Source organism: Ischnura elegans, chromosome 8 (genome assembly GCF_921293095.1).
Source record: "Ischnura elegans chromosome 8, ioIscEleg1.1, whole genome shotgun sequence".
NCBI lineage: Eukaryota > Metazoa > Arthropoda > Insecta > Odonata > Coenagrionidae > Ischnura > Ischnura elegans.
The window spans coordinates 2,268,621-2,289,557 of NC_060253.1; the positions used below are offsets into that span (position 1 = coordinate 2,268,621).

General features: G+C 42.1%; 1 protein-coding gene across 6 annotated transcripts in view; it reads right to left on the bottom strand.

Moving 5' to 3' along the window:
- Nucleotides 1-20,937, bottom strand: part of LOC124164156 (activated Cdc42 kinase-like) — a 225,296-nt gene that overhangs the window by 78,115 nt on the left and 126,244 nt on the right. For all 6 annotated transcript variants that reach the window (XM_046541349.1, XM_046541353.1, XM_046541348.1 and 3 more), the window contains one exon: nucleotides 13,576-13,727. The gene's annotated coding sequence lies outside the window, so the exon portion shown is untranslated. The remainder of the gene's footprint in view (nucleotides 1-13,575; nucleotides 13,728-20,937) is intronic.

The following is a 20,937-nucleotide window of genomic DNA, read 5'->3' on the forward strand; positions in this document are numbered from 1 at the left end:
ACGCAAGCATTTCGGACCAATGCGTTAAAATGCATTTCGGACCAATGCGCAGTGGTAAAGGAACACCAGGAGGCGCTTGTGGTCGAACAAAAGAAAAATGATCGATCGTGATTATTCTAGTCACACCAACACGTCTCGCCGTCAAAAAAGACCTTTGGAAAGAAAAGTTTTGGAGATAATTTTTTCTTTACGAGTTATTTTTTGGGGAATCCGAATCTGAGGTTTATGAACATGATTTCGCGATGAAAAGGCCAACCATTGCAACAATTTAGGCATTTTGTTTATACCATAATCATGTTTTGTTTATCATAATCTCCGCGGAAGCCTACTTGGAAACATTTTGTTTATAACTGGGTGCAATCGCCTTTTTTAAACTCAATTTTGTTAAAATATTTAGCGCACACAAAATTTCCTACAAATTTTGTCCCTCGGTATTCTTTCTCCGATGAACAGTGCGGCCGTTCGTGGCGATTGAGAAATGACATTTGCTCCGTCTCCGCAAAAATCGACTTCACAAGTCAACCAACTGTAGAGGATTGCGATGGTTTTATCTGTGTTAATTTTGGCCACATCCAGTAGAAAATGTACAAAAACTAAAAAAATAATACATGATTTCGGCGGAGTGTTTCACATCAAATGAAACCTCAATTAACAGAATTTGAACAGCACATTTCACTGTTGAAATGTCAAATCCAAAGTACAGCAAATATTTCGATATTTCAGTTCTAGACTTCCTTATTTAAAAAATTTCTAGTTTATGCTACTCTAATACATACTTTTTTTAAGCCAATTTTTAATTTATTTTTCTACTTTGAACATACATCCGCACATTCAGCGCATTTGATGGGATTGAGAATAATATGTATTTCGGGAATAGCTACGCTAGAAATGTCACACTGAGGAAGAAATTTGTAGATTACTTTTCAGAACCGAGGGTGTCACTCATTCCATGCGAGAAAATCCTACTGATATTCTCGTCAGTTTCGCTATTCAAAAGCATACCCAGTGACGAAGCAGAAGAAATTATCGAAGACAATTCGACAAACCATTGCCACTTTGAACGGAAGTATGCCTTAACAGCAACTTTTTTTCGTTGAACCATTTACCAACAGACTTCACGACGGGATCCCCGATTTTTTTCCTAAATGAAAACTGTAATGTCATCGCCAAATCGAAGAGTGAGCATTTCTGGTATCCGTGCCCATTTTGAACATTTTCCTCATACAGCTTCTTCGGCGCAAGTGCTGAATTATGTAGTTGCAAAAGCATCCTACTTAGGCACTGATTATTTTTCTCATTTGAAGTCGAGGTCGAGAAAATAGTGGTCTAATTCATTTAAAGCATATGGGGCCTGGCAACGCTTATTCCTAGATTTACCACAAAAATGCATCAGTTGTAGTAGAAGTAGTACCTGAGGCTCCTTCACAAACACCAGCCACCATTCCTAAACAGACTCGATCACTTTCATGATCATTATCTTAGCTTTATAAAATTCCTCGTGGCTCGTGGAAGGGAACGGATGAGATAGGGGTGAGGGCCCGGGCTAAATTAGGATGAGAATTCTGAGAGGAAGGCCTAAATAGTTCGGGAGACATGCAAGATCAGATGAAGAGACGGGGAAGGGCAGAGTGGCTTAATGAGAATGAAATATTTAGATGAAGGAGGTTTTACAGGAAAGGATAAAATAGGAGAGTAGAGCTATGTCAAACCATTCTTAGGATTGTGAAACAACCACGATGACCATCGGGTCATGGTTTTCTTCGGAAACATTCTTCGTTCCTGATAAATAAAACCACTGGTGAAGACCACCTCATATTGAGGATGTGCCGGTCCGTCTGTTCCCTAGAGGAGAGATTCCTCCCGCTCCCGTCTGCACCTCGGCCGCTTTTCAATCAGTCTTCAATAGTGCACACTTCCTTACAGGGAGTGAAAAGCGCGAATTGCACGGATATGCACATTCAGATGTACCTGCGAGCGCGCATTGCGTCGAACAAAGCGGTAAATTGCCAGAACGCTTGCGAGAATGAATCGACGCGAGATGAAAACCATAGGCCATGCTCTAATTTCGTTCGCGCGATTGAACGCGAGATGGATGGAAAATTGCAGTCCAGAGTCGTGCAATCACACGCCCCGAGTAAAAGTTATGAATTCCATAGAAAACATCATCACGGATATAAATTTCGGTCAGCTTATTTCTCCGATCGCAATGACCGTCAGCGACACGAGTGGCGACCTCAGCGAATTAATGTGAATGCGAGCGCAGAGGCCAACTGGAGAAATGCTGCCATTGTAACTCGTGCCTCCATTGCACATGACACTTAGTCCCCGGAAGACCAGGCGCACAGCCCGACAACGGGAGGCCCGAGGGAATCGCACTCAACACGAGTCGCATGACATGCCGGGATGAATCGCTCGCACAAACGATTCCATTCGGGAGCAGACACGAATTGCGTGGAGATGGAGGAGGTCGAATCGCAACGCAAGGACGACCACGTGTCCACTCGCTGGCCAGCCGGCCTGGCCACACTGACAATTCGTCAGGAAGCCCATTTGGAAGTGAACTGAAGAACAGAGAGTTAATAATTAAACAGCCAAAGTGAGCTGGACACCAGGACGAGAATTGCATTAGCAAAGGAGGAGCTCATGAATAAGAAAGAGCTGAGAGATGAGAGGATCGATCTGTAAGAGTTTAAAGAAAAGGTTAGAGAAGAGTTTGATCTGGAGTGTACTCTTTACGGTGCGGAAACGTGGACACTTAGGAAGGAGGGCGAGAAACGATTGGAGCCATTCGAGATGTGGGTGTGGCGGAGAATGGAGAAGGTGAAATGGTTGGAGAGGAGGAGGAGGAAGACGAAGTGCTGGACATGGTGGGCGAGGAGGGGAAGCTTCTGGATGAGGGACAGAGGGTATGGATGGGGGTTGGTACGATGACATCGAAGTAGATGGAACCGCGGGGGAGGAGGCCTGTGGAAGGGAGGGCCTTCGAAAGAGATCTGAAATGCTCCACGCAAGCACTTTAAATACTCTAATGACAATAATAAGCCAGGTAACAAGGGCGTCAGGAAGAGAATTTCGCAGGCAAAGGAAGCGTTCATAAAGAAAATTGAGGCCGAGAAAAGAGGATAGTTAGGTATGAGTAGTTACTTAAAGAAAGATTATTACTTAAAGAAAACACTCATGAGGGGTGCAGGGTGCGGACACGGAGGCGCTGACGAAAGAGGAACGCACCGGATCACGGCGAGACGTGAACATGGAGCAGGATGGAGGTGGTCAAGAGGACGGACGAAGTGCTAGACATGGTGGGAGAAGAAAGGAAGCTGTTAGATGAGAAACGGAGGAGGCAGAAGGTTTGGAGAATGATGGGAGAATGTCGGATTATATAGTGCGGAGGAAGAGAATGACATGCATGGAATAGGTCTCCTTGAAGAGCAAATTGGGCGGGTTTCGAAAAACGTTAAACTACCTCAATCGGTGGAATACCTTTAATGACAATAATCCTGGTTCTACAAGCAAGCATCACCGTATTGTTCATTGTTTTGTCTCCTTAATAGTTACCTAAATGAAAACCTAATCTAACTCGTAGCGCTACGTGTTCAAGTTAAGTAATATTAGTCACATAGTTTCCCCATAGTGAACTGGAAGAAAATGGACGGTAATTCCATGAGTATCTAAATCGAATTTCAAATCGTTATTCTTTCCGAGCAGCGAAGAGTATCGCGGCTCTATTATTTATATTCCATGCAATAAATATAATGAACGGGAGAGGCCATTTGAAGGCGTCGAATCAAAACAAGGCTGCGAATCGGCTTAAAGAGCGAACGACGAGGAAACATTCCTGAAGGCATTGACGGGTAAGAGACATCGGAGAAAACGACCAAAAAAGAAAAGACGCCGATCGCGATGAATAAATTAAAGGACGCTATACGCGAAGGAAAAGGCAGCGTGTACAGATGGCGGAAGGTCCGTGAGAAGGAATAGAAGCGGTGAGAATTGAGGCAGCAACAAAGGAAATCGAGACGCAGGTAAAACGAAACTGGGGTGAATTTCCCGTTTATGGCTCGCACCTCGGAAATCATTTTAAGTAGCGCCTAAGTGGAGCGTCCCACTTCCAACCGATCAGATCACGGCCTTTCGCGAAGTCTGTCGCCGTCCGCTGCGCCGCGGCGCGGTAGAAAGTGGAGCTAGAGTAAACAATGAGAGCGCATCCGAATGTGTGATTAGACTCCAAAGCTCGTCCTAAACAAACTTCAACCATCAGCCTCTCGCACTGCATCATGGGTATCCTTCAAATGGTCCAAGACGTGCAAAGGCGAGAATAGTTCCAGCCAGCCATCGAGGAGAGGCAGCGTGACTCGAAGACGCATCACGTTGATTTTTATTAGCAGCCTATGAAAGAGCATTGGAAAGCGCCATCAAAACGCGCAGGAGCTGATGTATAAGGGAGCACGGTCACGACCACCGAGAGACAAGGCCTGAGCGCTGATGCCTTCTAATTGTCTGACGTCACGAGCCGTAGGTTATCAACCACGCCTTCCGACATTGCTTGCAGTTGTTTATATTTATAAGCCATTGCGGTGAAAATGGTGATTGGGTTGTTGAACGCTAAGTTATTTGGAGTTTTAAAGCTTTTGCGATGGTTTTGTGGGCAACAGTATTGAATATAAGTGTTCAAGAGACGGTGTGCTAAAGTTGTCTTTCTCTGTACAGAGGAAAATACAAGGAGGAAACGAAAGTGTGCGTTTTCAAATTTCCTGAGGACGAAGAGACGAAGAGGAAATGGATACTTACCAATCCAAGAAAAGACTTCCAGCCGGCGAAATATTCCAAGGTGAGTTACTATCTTTTTCTTTCTATTTGGACGGCGTGATTATTCAGGGAAATGTTAGTACAATGTAAATGTTGATCGTCATTAAAAGTGAATTAAAAAGATACTTGATATAAGCATTGACCGGTAGACGAATTGTTATTGGTTTCTTGAAACAATTCTACTCTCGAGTGTATTTGCAGGTTGATTTCAATATTATTTGCGTTATCGCTTGAATAATTAATGGTTTTAATTATTTCATAGTACCTAAATGTCTTTGAAATTTTCGTATATCAACGCTAAATAGAATACGGCGCTTATCCTCGTGTTCTAAGGTGTTGTTATTAAGAAGAACTTGATTTTTTGAGGGTGTTATGAATAGTTTTTGTTATTAGTAAATTGTGGAAACATGTGAAACACTCGGGATGAATAAATGGGATACCTACTTGTGTAATAAATATGACCCATGCCTACGATGGCATTTTACATTATTTGTATGTTTACGCATGCATAGGGTAGTATTACTATTTTAGAAAAGAAGATTTTTTTGCATTAAGCAGTTCTTACAAAGGTAATATGTACTAACTAAACGTGTTAATCTGAGAACGATTGTGTAGAGAGCGAAACCTTAAAGTCTTCGAGGGTATTGAATAAATGATTCTTCAGTAGTTAATCAATTATGGAAACATGTGAAACGCTCGGGATGAATAAATGGGCTACCTACAAGCGAGATAAATATGGCCCATGTCTAAGTTGGCATTTTAGATAAAATATTGTTAATCTAACTACCATTGTGTGCACAGCGAATTATTTAAGTCTTGTTTACTACACCCTTATCAGACGAAGGTATTCTTCACTTGAAATACATTTGATTTTCCGTCTACCAATAAAATTATCTCTGTTTTTAAGGTGTGTATCCGGCATTTTCTGGTTGAAGATGTGCTTCATTAAAGCTCCTACTTCGATGAGAAGTCAGGAAAACTGCTGGCTGTACCATTGAACAGCCCAAAACTGAGGGATGGTGCCATGCCGAGGATCTTCCCTGATTACCCTGGGTACCTTACCACTTCAGAGCAGACCAGGGATGCGCCATCAATGAGGGAAAAGCGTCTTGAAAGTGCTACTGTGGAAGCTGCTTTAGCTGAGAGTTTGAAAACTCAGGAAGCATATAAGGCTTAGAAAAAGCTAGACTCTTTCGGAAACGTAAATTCTCTGGTGAAGATGAATAAGCATTCAGCATTTTGGGATGTGGTCGTGAAGCCGTGGACTGAAATATTTATGCATTAGGAAGAGTGTGCACCACCTGTTATTACTTACTCATTAGTAGTATACATTCATAATAATATCAAAGTATACCACTGAAAAAGGGAATTAAAAGCAATAAGCAAATTCACTTCAATTTTTCAAGCCTCTTTCATGTATGAAAAGTACCAATGATGTGTTGGATAGAATTTAAAAACTCCACAAACTGTAAATATTTATAGCTATAGTGTAGCTCTACTGGAAGAATGCAAAATTAAAGACTTTGCAAATTAATCTTTGAATAACTTTATCAAATCACAAATGTCTCTTGTTCCAGAAAAAAAGGTAAGTAGGTTCAAGAAAAGAAGACAAGTAAGGTACATCTGTGACATATTTGTATTTGCTGCAATGTTTTGTTAGTATCTCCTGAAGTTCATATATTTGCTCGCAATTCTGGTAATTTGGTTTTCCCACATCCAGTTACTATCAAACGGCTCTGCTCTTCTTTTAAAGTTGGTCCAATTAATGGGAAAAATGAGCATGGGTTTCTATCTTACGTGAAGCACCGAGTATCTCATTACAGAGCAACGAGCGTTATATCACCCTTATTCATTAGAAACCCCTTCTTGACTACAAGGGCAGAGTATAGTAGAACCTGCATATAACTCCAGCAGTTTAGCTTCTAGTGCTCATGAGTTCGCGGTAGAGAACTTACTATATTCATTTAAAGATGTTGTCCATATTTTGCCAGTGAGTACTCTGTCAGCCTGTGTTCTAAAAGATATTCTGAAGAAAGTCATCATTGGTCTCGAAAAAGTTGGTCTGGAGGTGGTTTGTGTTATAAGTGAAAACAAATCCATCAACAGGAAGGCAGTATCTCTCTTCACCAATCCACCAAGGCTGAGTACCTATAGTTTATCCACATCCTTCTCATCATTCTTGACCATTACTCTAAAGCCCTGACTCTGTCCATATGTTTAAATGTATTCGCAACAACTGGATCAATAAGAAATACTATTATTTTCCCAACTGAATGCGTTACATATGCTACATTTCTGTGTTATCAGGTAGGACATGGTATTTTTCCATTCAAAACTATTTCCCCAGGTACTTTAAAGCAGCAAATCCTAGTTCACCGTTTCTTAAAAGGTTACAATTCATAATTGCATAAATTGCCATGAAATTATAGTTTGCAGATAGGTCTAATCAAAACAATCCCTATGTCATTTAACAGAAGCACAATCTAGTTTTATCCTAATCTTGTGCATGTGTAAGAACATAACTTTTTTATTTCATTATCGTTTAATGCGATAATTAAAAAGCGATGCTGAAAAAATAGAAGCCCCGTGAAGGATGTAAAAATCCTATGACTTCTATGTTATAAGTTCCACTGATGCGTAAAAAATGTTTTACTGAATATAAGACTTTTAATGATATTCTCGAGGTTTCGAATGCATTTGGAAGCAAGCTGTTTCTCTTCGAAGAAGATTTTTCGGCGAAGGCGTAGGTCCATTCGAGACAATTATGTTTCCCGAGGTAGGGATTTACTGTTAACATCATTTAAGTGTATGTACATATGATATTATATAAGGAAAATTGTAGCCGGAGAAATGTCTGTTCACATATCGTTTGGTTTTCTTACGCATTCCCCACCAATCGGCGCTATCAATGGCAGTCTTCGCTACTCCCTCCGTCCGCCTACGACTCGTGACGTCACAATTCAGCGCTCAGGCCTTGTCTCTCGGTGGTCGTGGCACGGTAGACACACACACACACACTACGCTGGATAGCAAACGAATGGATGCTTAGACACCGAGAACACACTCCACTTGGGCACATTGGTTTTCTTTCACTCACAACGCGAATTTCATGATTCCTCGCGCAAAAAAATTGGTGAGACCTATTCATTTCACAAAATATTTGTAGCACAGACCCGGGTTAACACAAAACAAGATCGGAGATTGATAATAACAGTTGGAACCCAGCTCGCTGCTATAAATCATTTGCGGAATGGTATCAAGTTTTCAATGAAGACGTTCCCAAATCCTCACGTCTCTTGAGCACTAGTGATTCGATCACGATGGCATCACTTGAACTACGCTACCTACCATGAGAAAAATATAATCACAGAAATCATACGTAGGATGGTCACTCAAAAGTCAATGAAACTTCCTGACATTTACACACCTGACTATTTTCGCAATTTTCCAAACGGTTTCATGATAAGTATTGATATCATCTGCTTCAAGCCAGTGATTCATTTAAGTATATCCCAACGAGAGATTTTTAGTAAATTCAAAATCTAAAAATGAATTTCAACAGCTGTAGAGGGACATCTGAATGACACCTAGCGAATGAATAGATTGCCATTCGGACATCGTAAATACATACAATTGCGTGAGATGACGAGGAAACAACATCGCTTGGAGTTCACAGTCAACGTCACTTTGCTTACTTTTGTCATTTTTCCATTAACACATTGCATGAATTTGCAAACGTAATGCAGTTACATGACTCTCCCCGACCTTTTAAATTCAATTTCCAGATGAAGAATTTTGGCCACGGCAGGAAGTTAGTGCGTGGCAACGTGGCGGACGACTCCAGCGCTCTCGACTCGTTTTAGCTGAGAATACGCGTGTTTCGAGCAATGCATCAGCATGGACAGAGAACGCGACGCTGATAAATAGAAAAGGGACCGCTATCAATTGAGTGGGATGAGAACGAAGGAGGGACAGAAGCAATCATTCGAACTTCCAATGGCCGCAATAGTGACACAGGAAGCAAGTTTCACTTTCGGACGAAGGAAAACTTTCGCCGCAGAATAAAACAAAAAGAAAACATGCGAAGAAGGCTGCGCAAGGTGATGGCGGTGATTGATTATTCAACGCGCCAATTTGCGGAGTGGAAGTTTGAGAGTGAAATATGAGTAAAGAAATCCTGGCTTGTGGACCATGTGCGAATGACCAGTCAAGTGGTTTTGGAAACCACTATTTCGTCGTTTCTGATATTGACACCGTGACATGTACTATCGTTTTCAATAATATGTAGACCCCCACGAGTCCCTTTTAAGTGATGAGGCCGCGTCGGTGAAAATTTGGTAGGTTGCCACGCGAAACAAACTGCATCCTTTGCCTTGAAGACACCAAGAGCCGAGGCGGACGGACGCGACTGATAGTGAGCTACCGAAGCTGAAGTCAAACCACAGCGCTAAAAGGCAGAGTGGATTTCAGATTATTAGCGGATGGAATGCACCCAAGAAATTCACGTCCACACCCCGTCGGAGTATTTTCTTTCTCACTCCGTGGCGAGGTTCTTCCCGTCTCTTCAGATTCATACTTCCGTGGACTCACCATCCATGTCTCAATAATACGTAGCCGATTCGGTCTATTTTGTGTGCAGCAGATGCGGCCAAGTTCAGGGACCAGAGGGCTCGAGTACGAAGTAATCATTTTTTTTTTCATTTTTTGAACAGGGAATCCGTGAAATTAACATAAGGGGGAGAGGATACATCAAACCCTACACCTATGCAGATGACTCCATAAAGAGTTAATATCGAATTTCGTTAAACGACTTCATTATTAAAATGATGAATCAATCTACGCTAACACAATTATTTCTAAACAGATTCATTCACAGAGAGGAAATAATCAGAAATATGTTGGTAAAAGAGCTCTTAACACTAATTAATCCGATGAATTTTAATAATTATATATTTATCACCGAAATAATGGTCACCCATGTCTTCGAAAATTTTATTTCACTATGATGTATTATTTTTTAAATTTTCTTTTACAAAATGGAAAAAAATATAATTATAACCGATTCAGCCCTCCCAAAACTTAAGCGAAACAAATGCGCATGAAAGACACCTACTCAGCTACGGAGTCAGTGATTTGTAAACGTTGAGTCCAAATATGAATCCAAAGAGAGGAACAACCTCTCCAGGGAGCATGAAAGAAAACACTCCCACGGCTCAACCTGTGAGCAGGGATGGCAATAGAACCTAAACGAAAGTCAAAGCCAGTAAAATGTCAATAGTTTCGTTCCCGGCAGCGAAATGTAGAAACGAAATGAAATGGTTTTGAACCCGGGGAGCTAAACTCAGAAACTCAGGGTCGAAACGAAATCGGAGTCAAAACTACTTCAAGTCGAAACTAAACTAAAACTGTGGGACGAAACGAAACGCGCGTAGGTAATGTTTCGCATACCTCGAGACCACGTGCTTCACCTTCGAACGGTTTACTTAGTTTCGACCCGCACACCGAGTACGTGAATCAGCCTACCGCCATTGGATGCATGGGGCACTCGTATTTTTACAACTGACAGGAGATCGGTGAACGCAAACTGGCCGTCCGATTTTTGAGCTCAATATTTTAACCTTGCTTTATTTCTTGCACGTATGTCAAACGTAATGGGACGAAACTATTCTCTCTTTTCCCTCTCCACTCAACTTCTGGAATCGAAACTTAACTCTGAGCAGCTGAGTTTCAATTAATTTAGTTTTTTTTCCAGGGAGTTAAGTTTCGTCCCGGGTCGAAACTAAACTCTTTTTTAATTTTAATTTCGTGCAGGAGCGAATCTAAACCTAGGCCTCGTATTTTCGTTTCCCTCCGGGCCGACAAGAAACGTTTTTGTTTCGTTTCACTTGCCCATCCCTGCTTGTGAGTGAACGTGAGTATCCTAAGTGCATTTGACTCGCTTGTGCTTTTGTTTAGCTCCGGTCTCGCTATCCCGATCGCCCCCATCCTCGTCGGCTCTTATTGGTAGCGGCGCCCAGTGTTAGTGGTGCAGGTTGCTTCATGTACCAGCCTTCTAAGTTTTTACCGACCCGTCCAAATCAATTCAGTGGGGCTCTAGGGGGTCAACATACCATTGGAAACGATAGTACGTTATTTCTTCAGGTGCTAATACGTGCTGATAGATTTCAAATAATTTGAGAGGAGGATAATTGGATTTTTCCGAGACAGAAAAACAATCTAAAAGAAAAAAAAAACAGTTTTATATGTTCTCTATTTCCTTGGTCGTATCTGATGACTCGATAGGTATAAGGAAAGGACGTCCATTGCAAGCTTCAAGCGAGGCGACGCACAGAAAAATCAATATACCAGAGAGACCAAAATCCGAAACTTCATCAAACACATACGATTAGATAAATCCATGGAAATGTATTCGGCCCACGGAAAATCAAATTACCATAGCTTGAATGACTCACCAAGATGATGAGTTGATTTCCAATTAAATCCCTATCATCAGGAGAGAAAGCAAAAGCACTATCTCTTCAAAGTTTCAACTTTAGGGCAAAGAGCAGGTGTACCCTTGAAAGACAGCCCTTGGAGGGGCGGAATAACTGATTGCACATCGGGCGCTAATAGCACATGGATGTGGATTCGCAAGGAAAAGGGGACCCGCTTCCCGATGTAAGTCGGGAGATGGCAGGGGCAGAGAGGACAATCGCATTTCTCACGAATCGAAATCGCTAATGGGGCACACTCAACTTAAAACAATCGAATGGTGTGCACCGCAATTCACCATGGCAGCAGGTGAAGGCAGGCCCTCCACGTGTGATTGAGCCCAAGGCATAAGTGAGAAAATGAAGCTAGTGTATTTTGAGGTGAATAGCACACTCTCTCTTAAGAAATCCAGGTCCCAACCTCATCCGTAATCCACGAGCCGAGATAGAATATTCAAAGTTGCATCGTTTGCGATATAATGAAACGGAGGGCCACTCTGTAAGTCTGTCTTCTCAAGATGGCACATGCGCAATCACTTGGGGATGATGGGGATTCGCCTTCCATTGTTAAGATTTGAGCGTCCGACGCACCCTTCTCCCGAGAGAAAGCCGAAACACTTCATTCCCAATGCCAATCCTTCACCAATCTCATCTTACCCTTTTCCAAATTGCGATAAAGATTGAAACATAAAGAGACGGTTCCGGTTTTTAAATTTTCTCGAGGCATTCGGGACTGCCTTATTTCACCCCTTTGCAGATAAGTTGATGACGCCACTGACTCTGACTGACCGACTCCTCGTCGCCTTGTGCATGCGCCGCGTGTCGTCTACACTGCAGTCAGCGTTTCCCTCCCTCAACTTACAAAAGAGACAAATATCCAATGACGTCACCAACTCACGTATAGTGGGTGGGCTGGTTTGTCGTTTTTCCTTCCATCTCTTCCCTATCCTGTCGATTGGTTGCATTGATTACCACCGGCTGAGCGGAAGTATCGCCCAAGTTGACCACAAAGGCCATGCAGGTGGACCCGTTCCCTCTGTATGTTTTATTCCTGCAGCGCTTTCCAATAGCCATCCGCCACAGAATGATCTCGCGGAGACACACTGCCTCTCAACGTTTCTAGTACAGTATTTGCGCTCGCGAAGAATAGCATCGACAAGTTACGAATTAGAGAGAGTATACATTCTCGAATCTAAATTTCGTTTAATTCTCAATAACAGATTAATTTGCCGCCACATTAGCTCTAGCTTGGCCTTTTTTCGTCGGTGGTGACTCAAGTAAACTACTCTCTTTACGCAGCGGCGGGTGACAGCACCTTTAGCGGCCGAATGAAGACTTCGTCACTCTGAAACATGTGTATTCGTGGCATCGAAAGCTTTCGCCGCAGAAAAAGCAGTAAAAAGGACTGAGGGATGAGTCCACTTCTCTATAACATCACAGAGGAAGGAGGATGCTCCAGTCGCTGACGGGAGGAGCGTTCCGAATTTCACTTTGGGGAAATGGAGGCTGCAAACAGAAAAATTATATCCACATCCATCATGACACAAACTATCGAATCCAGAACTTTTCAACGCTATTCCTCGCGAGAGCAAATACTCCATATGTGTACACCAAATAATGAGTATGAAAGGATCCCCCGCCGCTAATCGCCGCGCTGCGGACAATTAAGAAAACATATTGAATGCGAGCGAATCGAAGCTTAAGGGCCACGAACACACCATATTCTCGCTCTCTTCCCTGATATCACATTGTGAGATGATTGTGGACAGAAAGTGACGATTAAGCGTAAATAATTAGTGACACATTTGTATCCTGAATGGATGCAACCGGGGCGCCATAGATGCCAAGATGGGTGCTCGAGATGGATCGGGTGTGAGTAACAAGATGGCTGCTCATTGTCAGAAAGCAAAAGATGAAGCCCGATATTATGATCGGAAATGGATAAAACTAGCACCTGAACTACTTCAAAGTGTAATTTTTTTAATCATAATACTTTTCCATCTCCGTGAGAATAAAATTTAATGCAAAAAATTTCAATTCGGACACAACCTGTCAATGAAAGCGATAGTCACATCGGCCAATAGCAACCTTGGTCGTATTCGGAGCAGTGGGTAATCTCAGGGTGGGCATAATCAGAATAACCAAACGACCATTTCATCCGTTGCTGGGGGAACGTCCCGAATCCTTATGACTCGTGGTGAAATAGCCACCTAGTCTTTCATGAAATCTTCACGAGGGGAGCAGTCGCTTCGGTGGTCGCACCTATGGGACGATGCGTGCGTTGAGAGCCACTACTCACCCCGGTGGTGGCACTCAGCCGCTGGGCAGCGAGTCCTTCAGGGCGGCGAGGGTCCAGGGACGTCACGGCACGAGACTGCTGGCGAAGGTGCCCGAGGAAGGAATTCAGAGCCGCCTGAGGGTGATGCCATCCACGCCGACTCCAAGTCACACCTGAAACGAAAAATCACACGTTAAGCTTATTTGCTCTTCTTTTTACAATCAGCCGTTTTACCACCAGTCGAAACTGGTGCACTGATTAAAAGAAAGATGTGTAGAAACCATCAAGAACGAAAATTGCACCCAGTCAAAGGTACCACACGAAAATGTGTCATGTGACAATGAAAAAGGATAAAATGAGAAAGTTCGCCTTAAAAAGGCTCCAATTTATGTACTAATAATGTGACCGACCGTCTTCTTTGTTAAATGGATGGCGACGTTGACTACCTTCTCCCCAGATGCAACATTGGCATTTGATGACGCACAGAAACAAAAGTGATGCAGATCGCGGCATATTGGAGTCCAAATTGTGGCTGTTTTCTTCTTGCTGCTGGCGGTCACTCCCCTCACAGTATTCGATCAACAACAAGAGCGCTTAATGTGCGTCACAAAAGACACGACAGCGACACAAAAGGGGTGTTTGACTTCTAGATTTTATTCAATTCGCACGAGAGGAAATGTGAATGGTGCAGTAGGCAGAACGAGATTCGCATTAACGTATAAATTTGAAATTTTAATTTAGAACTATAAGATGCAATTAATAAACTACTGCGGAAGCATTTGAATCATAAATCCCGCAATACTATCAAATACAGGCTCCAGATAACCTCTACGCGCCCAGAGGTCAAATTTTGGCCAAATAATGGACAGGAAGTAGTATTATCAAAGCTGAAGTAAGTCATATTATCAAATTAACAAGTAAGAGAAATTGTTATATTTACACGGAAAATGCACATAATTCGAGCGACATCATAAATTTTTACGAGCTTTAGTTATTTTATGCTTTTACGTAACCAAGCACATAAAGTGTTGCAATCCGCAGATTACATTGGTAGGGCCGAGGGGCGCGGCCAGAATAAAACAGAAAGACGAAACGTATCACGATATATATGTCTAACGCATTTGCTGACGTTAAAACCCTCGACATGCCTGAATCTAAACCATAAAAATGGAGTTTATGGAGAGTAAAGATGGAGAGAGTGTCAATATGGGCCACACACTCGGGGCGGACATCGTGCAGGAGAAGAAGGCAGGCGCGAAACGAGCGCCAGTGACGGTAGAGAGGGGGAGCGCGAGGAGAGACGGCGTCAGCATGCGAAAGGCGAAGTCGACCTCTTATGCCGACGTCACTTTCCAGGATGTGTCAACCGTCAAAACAAGTACTAAAACCACCGGGATAATGCAACTGTCAGAGCATAGAAGTCAGAGGCAAAGAGTAGCACGGTGTAAAATATATATTTAACAAATGCATCACTATACGGCGAGGCTGTCTGTCGATGTCGGGCGAATTCCAAGGTTTTTCTTTTCCGGGAAAATTCCGAAAATCCCGACTTTCCCACCTCTTTCCCCCCCAAACAGTTCAAAATGGCGGAAATTCCGACTTAGGGTATGTTTCGACACTAGAATGGCTCTTGCTACAAAACTGTTGAATTCACTTCGCATTTGATTAATTATTTGAATATAAGCTAGATGTACGATTCATACGATGCGCCTCTGATTTCCCTATACCCAACGATGGTTCCGCTAAAAGCCGCCAAAGTCTCGAACCGCCCGAAGTCTCAAAGTTTCGAACCAACGGAGACTTCAACGGCCGAGCAAGTGTCTGCCAAGTTACGCTACCCGCCACACACATATTATTTTTCGATAACTGCAAAATGAAGTAAGTTCAAGCTTGAAATATGATAGGGTTATAGGCAGCCAAAAGCCTTAGACGAGTCCCTCTTTCGTAAATTAATGGCGACGAGTGCTCAGGCATGTAGCGGCCGGAAAGACCGCTCCAAGAAATGACTGAGGTGCTATTCGCGTTCATTCGTCTCCGCCTGCAAGCGCCCAATGCAATCGACGGGCTCACAGAAGAGAGATTGCACTGCAATCCTAAGACTGGCACACACTACTCCTTCATCTCCCAAACTGTCTCCTTCAACCCCGCCACCATCTCCCTTCTTCATCTGCCTCAAACTCTTGCTTTGGTCTTCCTCGGGGCATTTCTCTAAAACGCGTCCCTCCAACACTTCTCACGACATGGCCCGAGGGGACCGCATAGAGGCAAGAGGCCCATTTCCATCCATCCCGCAGAAGGCTCATTCCCACTCTCGCCACTAGGGGCGCATTTTAATCGGCTTTCAAAAATGTCCGCGGCGCGGTGATGAGTGCAATGCGATCCAATTTTTTCCAATATTTTGCGGTACAATATTTGTAATAGCAAGTAATAGCATTGTGGTTAAATTAATTTGATAGATCGCATCATCGTGTACATAACTTTCTGTTAAAATGGCTCATTCTACCTTATTTTCCCATAAAACTCGGATCAATTTGTCCGTGAGCAACACGAGTGGCGACCCTTGTGGTAGCCCATTCAAGTGCGCGGTGAGCGACGACACATTCAGAGACCCACTGAAGGATATTTGGTGAAATGGCCGATTCGCGGGTCCTTCTCCCACACATCCCTCCTTCCGTCTCCGGCACACTGAAGTAGAGCCTCCCTTCTCGCCACCCACCACGCTCTCTCCCGCGGCCTTTTGTTCCCTTGTTCCACGCGACGCTTTCGCTCTGTTGTGCTTCCATTCATTCTCCTGACTTGACCAAATTATTATAATTGCATAATAATGCCACGCGGCCCAGAAACGTTCACCTCTGATCACATGCGCGTGAGAGATCACTCCTTCCAATGCTTTCCCTCAGATGTCGTTGGCTCCGCTTCGTCCCCGAAGTCACGTGACACGGTGTCGTCGCCCGAAAGAATCACGCGAGGTTAAACATACGCCGAGGGGGCGCACTCGTGATCCGGCGCGCGCCAAACACGTCCCCCGCCAGCCTCTCGTTAATAATGGACGGACATTCGCAAGGGACTCCGTTATGACCCAGCAGCGAAAGCACGTCCCGTACCCAACGGGAATTGCGACGATCAAAGCTAGGGCCAAACCCACGATAAAAAAACTGGCTTTGTTTTTGGACTCTATACAATACCGTTTCCGAACGTACTACTACGTATCTGGATTTCAAGTTATCTCGCTCCTTGGCAAGACCCAGAGAATTCTTTAGCCCATCCCTTCATGCGTTGACACCCACAACGCATATTAATGGGCTTACGAAAGTCGCCACTCGCGTCGCTGATGGACAGAGCGATTCGAATTTCACACTAGGGAAAAAAGCTAAATTAGGGCTGTAAACAAAATGTGTATACGTAACGATGTGATCCAAAAAGTTCACAGCTTTTCAATGCTATTCCTCACGAGCTGAAATATTACGTAGTAAATATTGAGAGCAAATGGATAGCTTTCGCCTTATCGGGCATTTTGGTAAACCGATTACCATTCGCCCAAAGTGGTAGTAAAAATGACGTGACGGACACGTAAACCTCAATGTCAGTCCTCGACCCCCATGGCTGGACCCGTCGAGACAGATTCTCCCCCGACCACTCGACGGGGACTCCAAAACGACAGAGGAGGCCCTCCCGAAACAGCCACTTGGCTCGTCAGCGTGGCGATCCTCCTTTCATCAGCAATATTTGCATTCGCGAGGAATATGATTGAAAATTTATGAATTAGGCGTATGATATCATGTCGAGTGCGAATTTCGGTCAACAGCCCTAATGAAAGCCCTGGGAAAATGATGAAATATATATTCTTAAAGAGTCCTTTGGTTCAGATTGTGAACAGTTTAATTAGTATATAAGCACAGCACACCATACACCTTTTTATATTCACCACAAACTAATCTTTTTCCTTACAACAATCAACCATAAACAAACTATTAAATAAAACATAAATAAAACACATCATGGCAACCTATGCAACCTGGCATGTTGCTTCCACATCATATTGCAAATTGTCATATTAACACCCCCCCTCAATTTGACAATTCTTGTATCACATTTACTTTTTCTCTTAAAATACAGAAACGTGTGGTGCCAAGTGGCTTAGTTAACATATCAGCCTTTTGATTGCTTGATGGCACATATTTTACATTAAAAATGTTTTTCTGTATAAGATCACTCAGAAAATAATATTTCATCTCAACATGTTTCATTCTACGATACTTATGTCTAAACAATAAATGAATACAGGACTAATTGTCCTCAAACAAGATTACTGGTTTCTTTACATCTATACCCAAGTCTTCTAAAATTCCAATTGTCCATTTGGCTTCGCATGCACCCTCACACAAAGCCACAAGCTCTGCTTCCGTTGTGGATAGTGATACATTCGACTGCTTTCTTGTACTCCATGATACAGTGCCACCAAAGACTTCCACTACAAAACCAGATGTGAACTTTCTGTCTTGTGAGTCTCCAGCCCAATCTGCATCGGCAAAACACACAACGGATTCAAGTGAATCCTTCTTAGGAAAAAATAATACGTAATCAAGTGTACCTTTAATGTATCTAAGCACTCTTTTAAGCCCTTTCCATAGTCCTTCAGTGGGCCTTCTCTGATATCTGCTAAATAAATTTACACTTAAAGATAAATCTGGTCTAGAAATAGACATCAAATACATTAAACATCCAATAAGTTCCTTCACTGGTTTATCAGTTATAATAGGCTCATTATCAAAATCAGTACCACAAAATTTTTCTTCAATTGGAGATTTGGTAGGTTTGCAATCAGACATATTAAATCTACTCAACATATCTTCCATGTACTTCTTTTGAGATAAATACATACCAGCTCTATCCATGTCAATCTTGATTCCTAAGTAGAACTTTAAATTTACAAGATCAGTCATCTTAAATTTTTCCATTAATTTTCTTTTCACATAACTCAATTCTACATCGCTACTACAGGCGATAAGCAAAGCATCAACATAAAGTAGAATATAAATCACAATAGCTTCCTTAATGTACACATACAGACACCTATCATGCTTTGACTGAACAAAACCAAGGCTTTGCACATACTTATCGAAACAACTATTCCATTCCTTAGGGGCTTGCTTTAGTCCATACAATGGTTTCTGGAGCTTGCAAACCAAGTTTCCTTTAACATTAACTCCTGGGGGTGGTAGCATGAATATTTCATCATTTAAATTACCTTGCAGGAATGGATTCTTTACATCCATTTAACCTGAAACTAATGATTTATGGTTAATGACAGACAATAATATACGAACTGTAGACATTCGAGCAACAGGGGCATATGTTTCTTCATAATCAAGTCCTCTTCTTTGAGCGCATCCCCTGATGACTAATCTTGCTTTGTATCTTGAAGTGTTTCCATTTTCATCTTTCTTCACTTTGAATATCCATTTTGCATCAATAGCTTTCCTTCCTTCAGGCAGTTCACATAGTTTCCAAGTTTTATTTTCTTCCAACGATGATAATTCCTCCTTGATGGCTTCCTTCCACAGTGGTGCATCACTCCTCTGCTCCGCTTCTTCAAATGTGGCTGGTGCATCACTAACATAATCTTCAGCCATTAGAGCATATGCTACTTGGTCATCAGTTTCTATATCTTCCACATAATCTTCCAAATATCGTGGTGTTGTCTTCTTCCTTTTTCCTCTTCCAAGTTCTTGTGAATCATTGTTACGACTTCTTGGTAGTTGTATTGGCTCTGGAGTTTCTTGAGTCTCTGTCTGTAGTTCTTTTTCTATTCCTTGAAAATTTTCATTTTGCATTTCATAAGCTTCATTCTTTCCTTCTTCCTGATCAGTACTGGAATAGAACTCTTCATTCTTCTTTAATGACTTAATTGTTCTTTTCTCATCAAATATAATATCTCTTCCACTGATTAACTTATTTGTTTTGATATCCAAAAGTCTGTATCCATTTGCACAATATCCAAGCATTATACAAGCTTTAGAGTGGGTATCAAGTTTTCCTTTTCTTAATTCTTTTGGTATATGAAGGTGAGCAATACATCCAAAAACTTTGAGCTTCCCAATATTTTGTTTTCTTCCATACCACAATTCTGCTGGAATTGCATTTTTTAAGGCTAACGTGGGACATCTGTTTATAGTATAAACTGCTGACATTACTGCTTCTGACCAGAATTTCTTTTCAAGTCCAGAGTCCGACAGCATACATCTTGCCTTGTCCATTATGTTCCTGTTCATCCTCTCAGCTACACCATTTTGAGATGGTGTGTATCTCATAGTATATTCCACCTGTATTCCTCTTTTAGCAGAAAATTCTTTCATCATAGTTGAGACATACTCTCCTCCATTATCACAACGGAGTCGACTCAATGGCAAATTGAAGTGAGCTGTTGCCATGGCTGTATACATCTGAAAATACTTAAAAACTTGATCTTTTGATTCAAGCAAATACGCAACTGTAAAATGAGTGAAGTCATCAACAAATATTAAGACATATTCTTTGCCGTCATAGGATGTAGGACTAATAGGCCCCATCACATCACTATGAATAATTTACAATGGACGATTTGCCCTATTCCTTGAAGTATTGTGTGGCAGCTTTGTTTGTTTTCCTTCCAGACACACAGTACAAATGTCCTTTTCCTTTTCTTCTATTCTCAACCCATCAACAAGCTTTTCTAATACTTTCATGTTTTCATAACCAAGGTGAGCCAATCTTCTATGCCAAAGTGCAGTACTTGAAGTTCCTGAGCTAATTAGGGCCTTTTCCATATTGTTTTTCTGTAATATCAGCTCTATTTCATAAAGCTTCTTTTTCCTGTATCCAATTCCTAGTAGAGTTCCTTCTTGATATATTTTCCCTGTTCCATTCTTAAACACAACTTCGAGTCCTTTTATGTCTAATTGAGCAACTGAGATGAGATTGATGTCCATATCAGGCACTATTAGTACATTATCGTACATTATGCAAGGTTATGTTCCTCCACTTTCCTTCCACATTTGTCTTTACATTTATATCTCCTTTTATTTCAGCAATTAAGAAGCTATTTCTTTTAGCGATCTTTATTTTAATTGGAACATCTAGCTTTCTGATATTAAAAACTTCATCCTTCAAGCAGGTCAGATGCTCTGATGCCCCTGAGTCAATAATCCATTTATTCCTTAAATCTGAATATTCTAATTCTGAGTACTCAGCATTCAATGTCATGGATGAATTTTCAAATTTACAGGTTGTTAAACTGTAGCTTACTTTTGTTTCATAGATGTTATTTTCTCCTTTTCCATGGTCACTGGAGTCAGCTAGATTAGCTCCACCACTATAATTTCGAAATGGTTGTTGAGGCTTTCT